Raw genomic sequence first — 12,072 nt, forward strand, 5'->3', positions numbered from 1 at the left:
CAGCAATTTCAAAGCAAATCTTTGTGTAAAGTATGACTTCTTTTCTTTGAACAATGGGCTGGATTCATAAAAAGTATAACGGGTACTTGTAGTGGGTTTACACGTAAACCCACTACAGTACATTTGTTAGTTTTTCAATTTTAACAATTAAGGGGTATGTGTGTAAAAATAGCACGTAGGAAAATAATGAATAGTTGTGTTTATAATTAGCATATTTTTATACTTAGAAAACCAGAACCCATTTCTGCAGTTACTAAATGTGCATTGTCAGCTTCAATTTTTTTTTTTTTTTTTTGAAAATTACCAACTTAAAAAAATAAAATTCAGTTGGATTGTTGCTTAAGGAATATATACTGAAATGAAAAGCAAACTCAGACTTTAAAGTGTATAGAACAATATATAGCTTTCTTCTGCCTGATTGTGTCAGCACTGAGATATATGCTAGCCTGCTGGCTTTTAAGCAAAAATTGTTCAAAAATCTCCCATTATGGATCTGTGTAGTACAGCTGTATCATGGCATTGATTCAAGAATATTATGCACTAGATTGGATGCTTCAGCTTATCACTGCCAAAACTAGCATTAAAGATAAACGTAGCTGGCATTGATGTACTCTGCAAGACTGTGCTTGCAAGAACAGGGCTTTAAAGATGGTCTGCTCCAATGTCCCTTGAATGTAATGTATTTTCATTGTGACTTGTTTCAATCCAGTCCTTCCACCTTGGTTGTACACCAGAAACAGTGACTGAACAGATATTGGACATATGAAATTATTGGATTTTTTTTTTAGATGATAACCTACGAATTGATTTAGGTTTTATAAATATGGGAATAAATAAGGAAAGCATAGACATAAATAGGAAAGTAATTTAATGACAGGAAGTGCAAAGGAAAAAGTTAACTTAAAGTACTGAAAGTTTGTCACCCTTTTTAATGAGCTGAAAGGTATCCTCATCTCTGGAAAGGAAACATAGGAAGATCATAACCTAGGATTTCTGAGTCACCCTGTGTTTTCTTTCTTCCCTCTATAGAGAAGGATAGAAGAGACTGTTGTCAGTGTTTAAAGGTAGTCTTTGGCAATACCTTCTTTGGCCAATAAATTATTAAAGTAATCATAGCAATGGTAAGGACAGATAATTGGTCTTTTAAGGCATATCAACATAGTTCAATCAAGAATGATGCTGCATAATTTGTGTTCTGTTTATATGCCCATACAATGGCAATAGTAAGTCTCCTATTGATTTTTATCACAGACAGGCTCTGGCCCAATTTCAGTGGCTGCACAGACCAACTCAACCACCATGCATTGTGTGTCCAGTGTCATATCCCACCTCTTCTGTATTGTTGTGGTTAACAGTATGGTCACCATTGTATGATGGTGAGATCCTTGCCTGTTCTTGGGGATTTGTGTTCCTATATAAGAGGCTGGAATATAAAGAAAAGCTGACAAAAGTGCAATTTTGAACCAATAATTAGTTCTGTGTTTCTATTTGTTTATTAAATAGGATTGAGTTTCCATCCTTGACATACACAGGTCCATAATAAGCCATTTTGTTCAAAACAGCAGAAATTGCCCGAGAGTAGTAATAGTGTGGGAATAGAAATGTTGTTTTTGCAGAGTTACATTGTTTAGAAGGAGGGAATGTGGTACTGAGATATGCTTACAGTGATAAGAAAGTTTAGCAGGCGACCTTGTAAAATGCAGACAACCAGTCTCCTTAGGACAATTAGGTGAAAATCACGGTGTCAAGTCAAGTCAGATAAGTGAAGAAACATTACCACTTCAAGCAGTAAAAATGTCAAAAGAAATTTGAAATTTAACAGGCCGGCAACTGAAGACTATGCATTGTTTGTGAAGCATCAGATAGATTGTGAACCTGGATTACCCACTCAGTGGGGAAACAGGGGAGGGTCCTGCCATCAAAAGGTATATAAACTGTGTTTTGGAACTAGTAGATGCGCTCTCTCCTGCTTGTGGGGCGCCCGCCATTGCAATCGCGAATAAATTACTACTTCACTGAGATCCTCGCCTGAGCCTAAGTTATTGGCTACGGAGTGTTTCTCACAATTTGGGGGCTCGTCCGGGATCCAGTCACCTACTGGGGAGCCCCACCGCCGCAGCAGCAGGAAGGCATGCCCCGCTGATTTCAGCGGTCCTGTGCATCGACGGTGGCGGTTCTGCGGAAAGCTGACAGAGGGCCCGAGACTGGTTAAAGAGGCAGGATCCGTGAAGTAGTGGGGAAAGGAAGAAGGTAGGCACTCCGGGTTTTTAAGAATCGATCCGGTAACTCTGTGCACAGACCAAGGTAAGAAATATTAAGTATTGCCTTGGGGGTCGGGTATCTGGTGTATGGTAAGCCCTTGCACGGGGAAGTGCTGGCACTACACCAGGGGAATCTGGTGTACGGTAATCCTTGCACGGGGAAGTGCTTGGAAGTACACCAGGGAATCTGGTAAACTCAGGTGTGCGGTAACGCTGGCACGGGGAAGTGCTTGGCGGTACACCCCCATCTTTCAGTACGTTGGTGTGTGGTACACTGCAGAAGGGAAAATTCTGTAGCACATACTGGTGAGGGTTAGGAAAGATGGGAAGCACGAGTTCCAGGGAATCTGGTAAACTCATAGGTGTGCGGTAACGCTGGCACGGGGAAGTGCTCGGCGGTACACCCCCATTTTTCAGTACGTTGGTGTGTGGTACACTGCAGAAGGGAAATTTCTGTAGCACATACTGGCGAGGGTTAGGAAAAATGGGAAAATATGAGTTCCAGGGGACAGGGAGATATCCCTGGGGGAGTGCCTACTAATAGTTCTTCCTGAAGAATGATAAGAAATTGGAAACATAATCCCAAAATTAGAGGGGTTGTAAAAGTGTAAAAGAAAAATAATTTTTTTTTTTTAAAAAAAGGTTAAATATTGTGTATCAGTCTGGACAAAAGAACCAATTAAGGAAACAGCAGTATTTTGGCCAAAATACGGGTCTGATGAAAATTCAGGCTTTAAATTTATGTGTAAACAAGAAGATTCCTTTTTCAGAGAAGGAGCCAAGTTATGCTCCCTATAATCTTAATATTGAACTGGTGACAGCAGCAGTCACTCCAGGAAGGGAGACAGGGGCTGTAATTAACACTGTCCCTAAAGAAGGATTGTACTCTAGGTTCTGGCAAGAATTAGAACAAGGTAGAAGAGATATTGAGAATTTTGCCTTCCCTGATACTAACAGTACTAACAATAACTGTGTATCCTCTTAGGTGAACTACCCCCACCCCCCCTCCTTACCAAGCAGAGAGGTTAGAACTTTTAAGAAGGAGAGGAAGTCTTTATTCAAGGACCCCAACAGCCTAGTTGAACAACTAGACCAGTTCCTACGACCTGACTTATACTCTTGGGGGAGGGAATTATGTCTGTAAGTATGTTGTTTACAGGGAAAGAAATGGGAATGATCAGGAGGAGAGCTGCTATACAAGAATGGGAAAGAGCTCATCCTCCAGGACCAGGGGTAATACCGGCAGGGCAGAAATACCCACTTGCCAATCCTGGCTGGAATAATAATAGTGTGCAACACAGAAATCATATGAGAGACTTGGGGTCAGAATGAGAAAGTACTTGGGGATGAGACCTGAGGACCCAGTATCCCAAGGGCTCTTGAAAGTTCATTGTGTGATTAAAGCCTGGCAAAATATGCAGAAAATGCTTCAGAAGGTGGGGGGATGTAGTGAACTCCTGCGGGAGGCCCTGGAGGTGTGTGTCCGGAGGGGAGATAAGAAGGAAAAAAAAAAAAAAAAAAAAAAAAAAGGAGAGCGAAACAATGGTATTGACAGTGCAGCGGGTAGTGAGGCAGAGCGTTGGAGAAAGAGGAAGAAAATCTTCAGGGGGAGTCAGGGCCAGGATGGAAAGGAGAGGAAGAGAGATGAAGGAATGGCAGGCAAAGAAGGCTGCCTGTGTTGTGGCCTGAGTCCTAGCAGAGACAGGCTTTGATAAGATGTTTTAAGTGTGGCCAGGCTGGCCACTTTGAATAGGAATATCTGGAGTGGAAGAAGGAAGAAAGAAGGAAAATTGGATGAAATACGCTATATTGATATGTTGTTTATCTTGGAGGGAAAAGGTACGGAATTAAGTTGGACCCTGACTGAGCCTTTGGTGCTGGTATTAGAAAAGTACAGGCTGGAGAAAGATAAAGGAAGTGTTAAAAGGGTTGCTGAAGGTGTTAAAGGTGTGGCATGTAGTATTTAACAGAGCTGTTTGAAGTTGAATGAGCAGGGAAAGGGGATGTAGGCATTATCTAAGTAACAGTCTAGAAGTTTTGGTATATTTGCTGTGGTGTTTGTTCAGTTTCCCAAGCATCGGGGAGGGGGGAACAGCCTGCTCCACCAGGGGCCTCTCCAGCGGCCGCAGGGGGGCTTCGGCTCCAGCGCCTGGAGCGCCTCCTCCCCCCTCCTTCTGCACTGACTTAGGTGTCTGCGGGGGGGTTTCTCGCTCTCCCAACTGCTGTTGAGCAGCAGGCTTTTGTTTGTTTCTTTGTTTGTTTGTTTTCGTGGATGTGCTCTCACAGAGGCAGGGACTGTATTGCTCATGGCTTGGCTCTGGGCAGCAGTGGGCCCCTTAGGGGCCAGATGAAATTGTCCCTTACCTGCCACGGGGAGGCTTCTGGGTTTTTCTCACGGGGGCTGCCACTGCAGTTTCCCACCCCCACACCTCTCACACCCCCCCGAACCTTGCCATCAAACCCAATACACTGGGGAACAGCTAGGTCATTACTGACTTGTAAAGTATCAGGGATTAAATTAACTAATGAAACCCTAAAAAGTGATGGGGGCAGAAGGGGCTGGGATAACAGTGCCACTTTTGGGGGATACCAAGCTGAGACCAGGGGATAAAATGATCACTGGGTAATTATTGTATGTACCCAAGGCAGGGACTAACTGGTTGAGAAGGGATTTGATGATTAAATTGGGCATTCAAATAGTAAATTGTTAGACTGGAATAACAGTGTTATTAATGGAGTGCTCGCAGGCCCTGAGAGCAAACATACATGTATATCCACCTCTTACTGGAAAGACCCTGAAATGGGGGCGGAAGCAACAATATAGGTGGACAATTTTACCTCAGGGGTTTACAGGGCCACCTATCTATTTGGGTAAGTTCTAAATATATATATATATATATATTTTGGAGCAATTATAACCTCCCAAGGAGGTATTAATGTTAACAAATATGTGGATCATTTTCTATTGTCAGGACAGGAGAAAAGAGTTGTGAAGAAAGCTATTAACAAGCTATTCAACTTTCTGGGAAAGCAGGGCTTGGGAGTATTAAAAAAAAAAAATAATAATAATAAAGTACAATATGGAGAAAGAGAAATCAGGTATTTAAGGCATCTAATGTCTGAAAGAAAACAGAATAAATGCAGAGAGGATTCAGGGAATTGTTGAAAATTAAGAAAGAACTAAAAGTTTTAAAAAGATTTTTTTTAAGGAATCAGGAGCCATGAAGTCTGAAGGAAAATGGATACTCCCTAATGGGAGAGAAATGCTGAATAAAGTGATAATGAGGCAAATATTAACTGTTTTACATCAAAAGAGTCATTGGGAAGTGCAAGCAATGTGTGATGTTGTGCTAAGAAAGTATGTCTGTGTAGGAATATACACTTTAGGGAAGCACATATGTAGAGGATGTACCACATGTCAAAAGGTAAATAAAAAGGTCTTCTGTAACCCATCTAGAGGGGGACGGGAGCCAGGGGTTTGACCTTTCCAAAATATACAGGTAGACTTTACTGAGTTACTTGTTTGTTCTAATTGACCATGTGACTGGATGGGTGTAAAGCTTTACTGCAAGGGTTAAAGCAGGCCTTAGAGATTGAGTGGGATTTTCACAGCCCCTGGCACCCCTCCTCTTCTGGGAAGGTGGAACAAATGAATCAGATATTAAAGAAGCAATTAACTAAACTAGTGTTAGAAACCCAACTTCCTTGGGTAAAATGCTTACTCCTACAGGTTTAAACAGCACCAAGAAAGGATACAGGAATTTTACCATATGAGATGCTGTTCAGATTGCCCTATCTGGGCAGAAGGGATGAGATACCACAATTCAAAACAAGAGAGTTTTCTTAAGAACTGTATTCTGGGGTTGTCCTCTTCTTTGTCATTTCTCAGGACCTGTGGGTTGTTGGCTCAAACCCCACCTTTGGAATTCCCCATTCACCACCATCACCCAGGAAACCGGGTCCTGGTTTGGACCTGGAAAGAGTCAACTCCGGCCTGAATGGGAAGGACAATTACTAACCACTGAAACAGCTGTAACAACTGCGGAAAAAGGTTCGACTCACTATACTCGAGTGAAGGCATCCGTTGACGCTAGTACCTGGGAAGCTGTTCCTACAAAAGACTTGTTGGAAGTTGAAATTGAAAAATCTCATAGTGGACTCTGAGCAAGATAAGAGCTTACAATTGTAAACTAACCTTTTATTTTCACAGGTAACTAACGACTGTGACTTGTGATTGAGAGAAAGAACAGACCTATAGTGAATTGCAGTGCTCCCAAGGGGGGGTTGTTATAGTAGTAGTGTACATCTTACTTTTTGTATCAATAATTATTTGGAAACCTAAGGTTTAAAAATGATGACAGGGAAAAATTGATTACTAATTTTGTTTTTAGTGATTCTAGGCCTCAGAGAAGGCCTTGGTCAATTGGCAACTTGGAAAAGGCATGACCAGATAATAGCAAAAACGGGATACCCCATCAAAATATGGGTGACTGTGACAGAGGTTTATGTACCACAATCTGTCACGTTTGATGTTTGTGAGGTGTTAGCTTGTGGAGATTTAAATGCCCAACGACAATTGAGCAGAGAGAACAAATAACTGGGAGAGACCCAACAGCCAGATTGAGAATAGCTGTATGGAAACTATCCTCTATTGCCATCAGAGAAAGGGAGAAACTCAAGGAGAAAACAGGAGAGAAAACAGGAAGCCCTCTGAAATGTGTCAGTTCAAACAAGGTATGGGGATGTGAATGCCTGGATAGAATGGGTCAAATATACCATCCAGAGTCTCAACCGTAGCTACTGCTATGCTTGTGCCTCGGGATGACCGATTGCCCAGATAGTGCCCTTCCCATGGTGGTGGACCAAAGACTCCCAAGGGATGCGATGTATGATTGCATTGTACCAAGAAAAGACTGCCTGGGGAAATGAGGCCTGTAAGTCTCTCTTTGCTGTTTCTTGCATAATAACAGTATCACGGTTCCCCCTGCATTCTCTACAGCTATAGATAGCCATACAGCTTGCCTCTCACGGCAGGGTGTGAGTGCTACCTGGCATCTGGGAGAATTTGCCTTGTGCTACCAAGGACTTGATGGGAAACTGCTCAAGACTAGAGATCCCCAGGGCAGATCTCTGGTGGTACGGTGGAGGGAAGATCTTACGGTCCACCCTACCATCTAATTGGGAAGGCACTTGTGCACTTGTTCAATTAGCTATACCCTTCACCCTGGCATTTGAAAGAGAAACATCACAAATACCCAGAAGTAAAAGAGGCTTAGGAATATCATTTGATGATAGAGTATATATAGATTCTATGGGGGTACCTAGAGGAGTTGCAGATGAACATAAAGCCAGAAATCAAATTGCTGCAGGGTTTGAGTCACTGTTCTGGTGGGTAACAATCAATAAAAATGCGGATTGGATTAATTATTTCTATTATAATCAGCAGAGATTCATCAATTATACCAAGGATGCAATGAGAGGAATCGCTGAACAACTAGATGCCATCAGCAAAATGGCTTGGGAAAACAGGTTAGCATTAGATATGATGCTCGCAGAGGAAGGAGGTGTGTTTGTGTGTGTAATACTGAGCAACCATTGTTGCACTCTTATACCCAACAATAGTGTCCCAGATGGCTCGGTAACAAGAGCATTGCAAGGGCTTACCACCCTTGCCAGTGAATTGGCAGAAAAAAAATAAAAAAATAAAAAAAAAAATAGGCATATTTGCAACATTGATCGTAGTTGTAGGAGTTTTGACAGCCATTGGTTGCTGCATTATCCCCTGTGTAAGAGGACTAGTACAGTGGTTAACTGAAACCGCACTATTGAAACAAATGACCATGGAGCTACCACCTTACTCAGATAAGGAGATAATGAGGAGATGGAAAGCAAAGAAGAAGAAGTCTATCAAATTGCACCTTAGAGAAAGGTTTTGCAAAAATCAACAGTTTATAAAAAAAAGAAAAGGGGGGAATTGTGGGAATAGAAATGTTGTTTTTGCAGAGTTACATTGTTTAGAAGGAGGGAATGTGGTACTGAGATATGCTTACAGTGATAAGAAAGTTTAGCAGGCGACCTTGTAAAATGCAGACAACCAGTCTCCTTAGGACAATTAGGTGAAAATCACGGTGTCAAGTCAGATAAGTGAAGAAACATTACCACTTCAAGCAGTAAAAATGTCAAAAGAAATTTGAAATTTAACAGGCCGGCAACTGAAGACTATGCATTGTTTGTGAAGCATCAGATAGATTGTGAACCTGGATTACCCACTCAGTGGGGAAACAGGGGAGGGTCCTGCCATCAAAAGGTATATAAACTGTGTTTTGGAACTAGTAGATGCGCTCTCTCCTGCTTGTGGGGCGCCCGCCATTGCAATCGCGAATAAATTACTACTTCACTGAGATCCTCGCCTGAGCCTAAGTTATTGGCTACGGAGTGTTTCTCACAATAGGAAGTTCCTAGGGGAAGGAATGCCACTGTTTTCATGTGATAGAATACACAGTACCCCATGGGTTGCTGCAAACTGTTACTAATGTAGGATTATGACTGAAGAGTGTTCCTGTTCTGTAGTAAGACCATGGTACTTTGTGTATGTATCTGCTTTTTGTTGTAGGTTAGGGTTTTTTGGTAGATCAAAAAATTGAGCTGTAAACAAGGGAGAATTTCAGACACTCCAAAGATGTTCTAAAGTATCATTCTTGATGATGAGGTATACTATTAACTTGATCTTTCTCCTGGCCTTTTCATAAAATACATGTAGAATCATAGAATGGCCTGGGTTGAAAAGGGCCTTAAAGTTCATCTAGTTTCAACCCCCCTGCTCTGGGCAGGGTTGCCAACCACTAGAGCAGGCTTCCCAGAGCCACATCCAGCCTAGCCTTGAATGCCTCCAGGGATGAGGCATCCACAACCTATCTGGGCAACCTGTTGCAGTGCCTCACCACTCTCTGAGTGAAAAACTTTCTCCTAATTTCTAACCTAAATCTCCCCTGTCTGTTTGAAACCAATGCCTGTTGTCCTATCACTATTAACACATTAACAGGCATTCCCCCTCCTGTTTACACGCTTTCTTCGAGTAGTGGAAGGCCGCAATGGCTCTTGGAACGTCTCCCTGGAACCTTCTCTTCTCCAAGCTAAACAAGCCCAGTTCCCTCAACCTTTCTGCATAGGAGAGGTGCTCCAGCCCTCTGATCATCTTAGTGGCCCTCTTCTGGACTCATTCCAAGAGCTCCACATCCTTCTTGTGCTGGGGGCCCCAGGCCTGCACACAGTATTCCAGGTGGGGTCTCACAAGAGCAGAGTAGAGAGGGACAATCACCTCCCTCTCCCTGCTGTCCACCCCTTTTTTAATGCAGCCCAGGACATAGTTGGCATTCTAGGCTGCAGGTGCACACTGCTGGCTCATGTCCAGCTTCTTGTCCATCAGGACCTCCAAGTCCTTCTCCACAGGGCTGCTCTCAATTTCTTCTTCTCCCAGTCTATATAAATACCTGGGATCGCCCCAGCTTAAGTGCAACACCTTGCACTTGGCCTTGTTGAACCTCATTAGGTTCTCATGGGCCCACTTCTCCAGCCCATCCAGGTCCCTCTGGATGGTATCCCTTCCCTCTACTGCATTGACAGCACTGCTCAGCCTGCTGTCATCTGCAAACTTGCTGAGGGTGCACTTGATTCCCTTGTCTACGTCATTGATAAAGATGTTGAAAAGCACTAAACCCAAGACCAATCCCTGAGGAGCCAAACAATTCTTTAGCCACCTAACAGTTCGTCCTTCAAATCCCTCAAATACTTCTCCAATTTAGAGACAAGAATGTGGTGAGGGTCCATATCAAAAGCTCTACTCAAGTCCAGGTAGATGATATCCATTGTCCTTCCTTTGTCCACTGGTGCTGTCACTCCATCATAGAAGGCCACCAGATTGGTTAGGCAAGATCTGCCTTTGGTGTAGCTGTGCTAGCTGTCTCAGATCACCTCTTCATCTCATGCATGCCTTAACATATCTTCCAGGAGGATCTGCTTCATGATCTTTGTAGGATAACCCGACCGAAAGCCCCGGGACAAACGGACACAATGACCAGCGTTCTGTGCCATAAGCCAACTTGTTACTACGTGACATTATCTTATATAGCGTCAAAGTGTCCCACCCAGGAGCCCTCCCACTGTGCTCGCAGGCACCTCAGACCCCTCCTTTCGTGCACGCAGGCATAACCCAGAATAATCCCACACCTCCCCCCTCTTTATGCAGTAACGTACCCCCTTTAACCCATTACGCTAAGCATGATTTAATCATAACTACTTAGGGACGAGTATCCGTCCCAGGAGCAAGCGGTGACAATGGGAACCCTTCATGATTTTTGGTGAGAATGGTCAGCATGCTGCGATTCATTATACTGCTTCTAGCTATTTTTGCTTTTATACATGCATATACTAGCCCTATCACAATGAATACTATTACCGGTAGCAATATTGTTTGTAAGAGCGATTTAAGCCATCCTTCTAGCTGAAAGCCTAACCCCTCGAGAGTTGCCCCCAGCCAATTCTGTTCTGCGTCACGCTGCTCTTATTTTGTCTTCTACCTGGGCTATTTGGGATATGTCACGTTGTACATCGGCAGTTACATTCGGAATATGTATACAACAATGGTCAACCTTATCTTTAAGGTATCCACAGACGCCGTGTTCCTTTAACAGAAGCATATCCAGGGCCAATCTATTGTGCAGGGTCATTCTTGTTGTGGCTTGTAACTGTATATTTAAGTCCTTAAACCCCCTTATGGTTATGTTGGCCAGTCTATGTACTTACCCCATCAAATTGTAAATCAGCTCTCTGTTGTGGTAGGAGGCTATCGGGGCAAACAATGATTCTACCACCCATCCTATTTTTATCCCAGTGGACGGTTCCTGCCACTCATCGTCTTCTTCACTTACTTCTCTTTTTGTCCCTCTCTCTATGAGAGGAGCTTTTCTCCAAAGTGGGCAAAGGGTGAGCAATCCTAAAGTTATTTCTTTTACTGGGCCATCCAAACTTAAATGAGTTGTCCAAGTCCCATCACTGGCGGCCCACACAAAATGTCCCATGCTTCGTATAGTCGAAGATTTACAATTCACTAAGGTCTTTTCCCTACCAGTCTGGCTGGCTATATTCTGATTGGTTATACTCGTGTTAACTTGTAGACCTCTGCAAGCACATCTGGTGGCTAAGGCTATCTTTACTGGGAGCAGAGATATTGTTTCTAAAGCAGTGTCACAATTGAATATTTGTGTACAATTCCACCACGGGACTGCCTTTACCCTCTCCTGACTACTAGTTTCCCTCTGAGCTGTCTCATATAGTAAACTCTGGTCATTATTCGTCCTTCCTACCCATCGCAAACACCAAGGAGTATTCCCCCCATATTGGTATTTCTGCAGTATACTTAATGCCCATGCTGACTCCCAACCCTCTAATCCTTCTAACTCGTTACCTTCTTTACACTTCCATATAACCTTTTCCTTTTGTCGTGTGTGTGGTGCATCATACTCACACATCCCTAGTCGTCCATCCTCGTTGTCTAGGTCCATAAATATGTAATTTCTTTCCTTTTGACACCCAGAATAAAGGCGAATCTGACACTCTCTATAAAACCCTTCCAGCATTTCTGTCTCTATGACCGTTTCCGTTTCACATTGGATTGTTTTGTTTTTCTCAATCTGGGGTATTGGTAATATGATTATACCCCAGGGTATAGGATCACCTGCGGATTTAGGTATAGGTAAACAAGCGGTCACTTGACTCACATTCTGCATTTTTGCGAAGTCTCTAATTAACCCTA

General features: G+C 43.1%; 1 long non-coding RNA gene across 1 annotated transcript; it reads left to right on the plus strand.

The window, feature by feature from the left end:
* The first annotated feature begins 879 nt into the window (after nt 1-879).
* On the plus strand, nt 880-8,662 carry LOC140003013 (uncharacterized). The gene is made up of 2 exons (XR_011810915.1): nt 880-2,304; nt 6,151-8,662. It is a non-coding gene; the product is annotated as an uncharacterized lncRNA (long non-coding RNA).
* Nucleotides 8,663-12,072: the final 3,410 nt, after the last annotated feature.

Source organism: Anas platyrhynchos, chromosome 1 (assembly GCF_047663525.1).
Source record: "Anas platyrhynchos isolate ZD024472 breed Pekin duck chromosome 1, IASCAAS_PekinDuck_T2T, whole genome shotgun sequence".
Taxonomy (NCBI): Eukaryota; Metazoa; Chordata; class Aves; order Anseriformes; family Anatidae; genus Anas; species Anas platyrhynchos.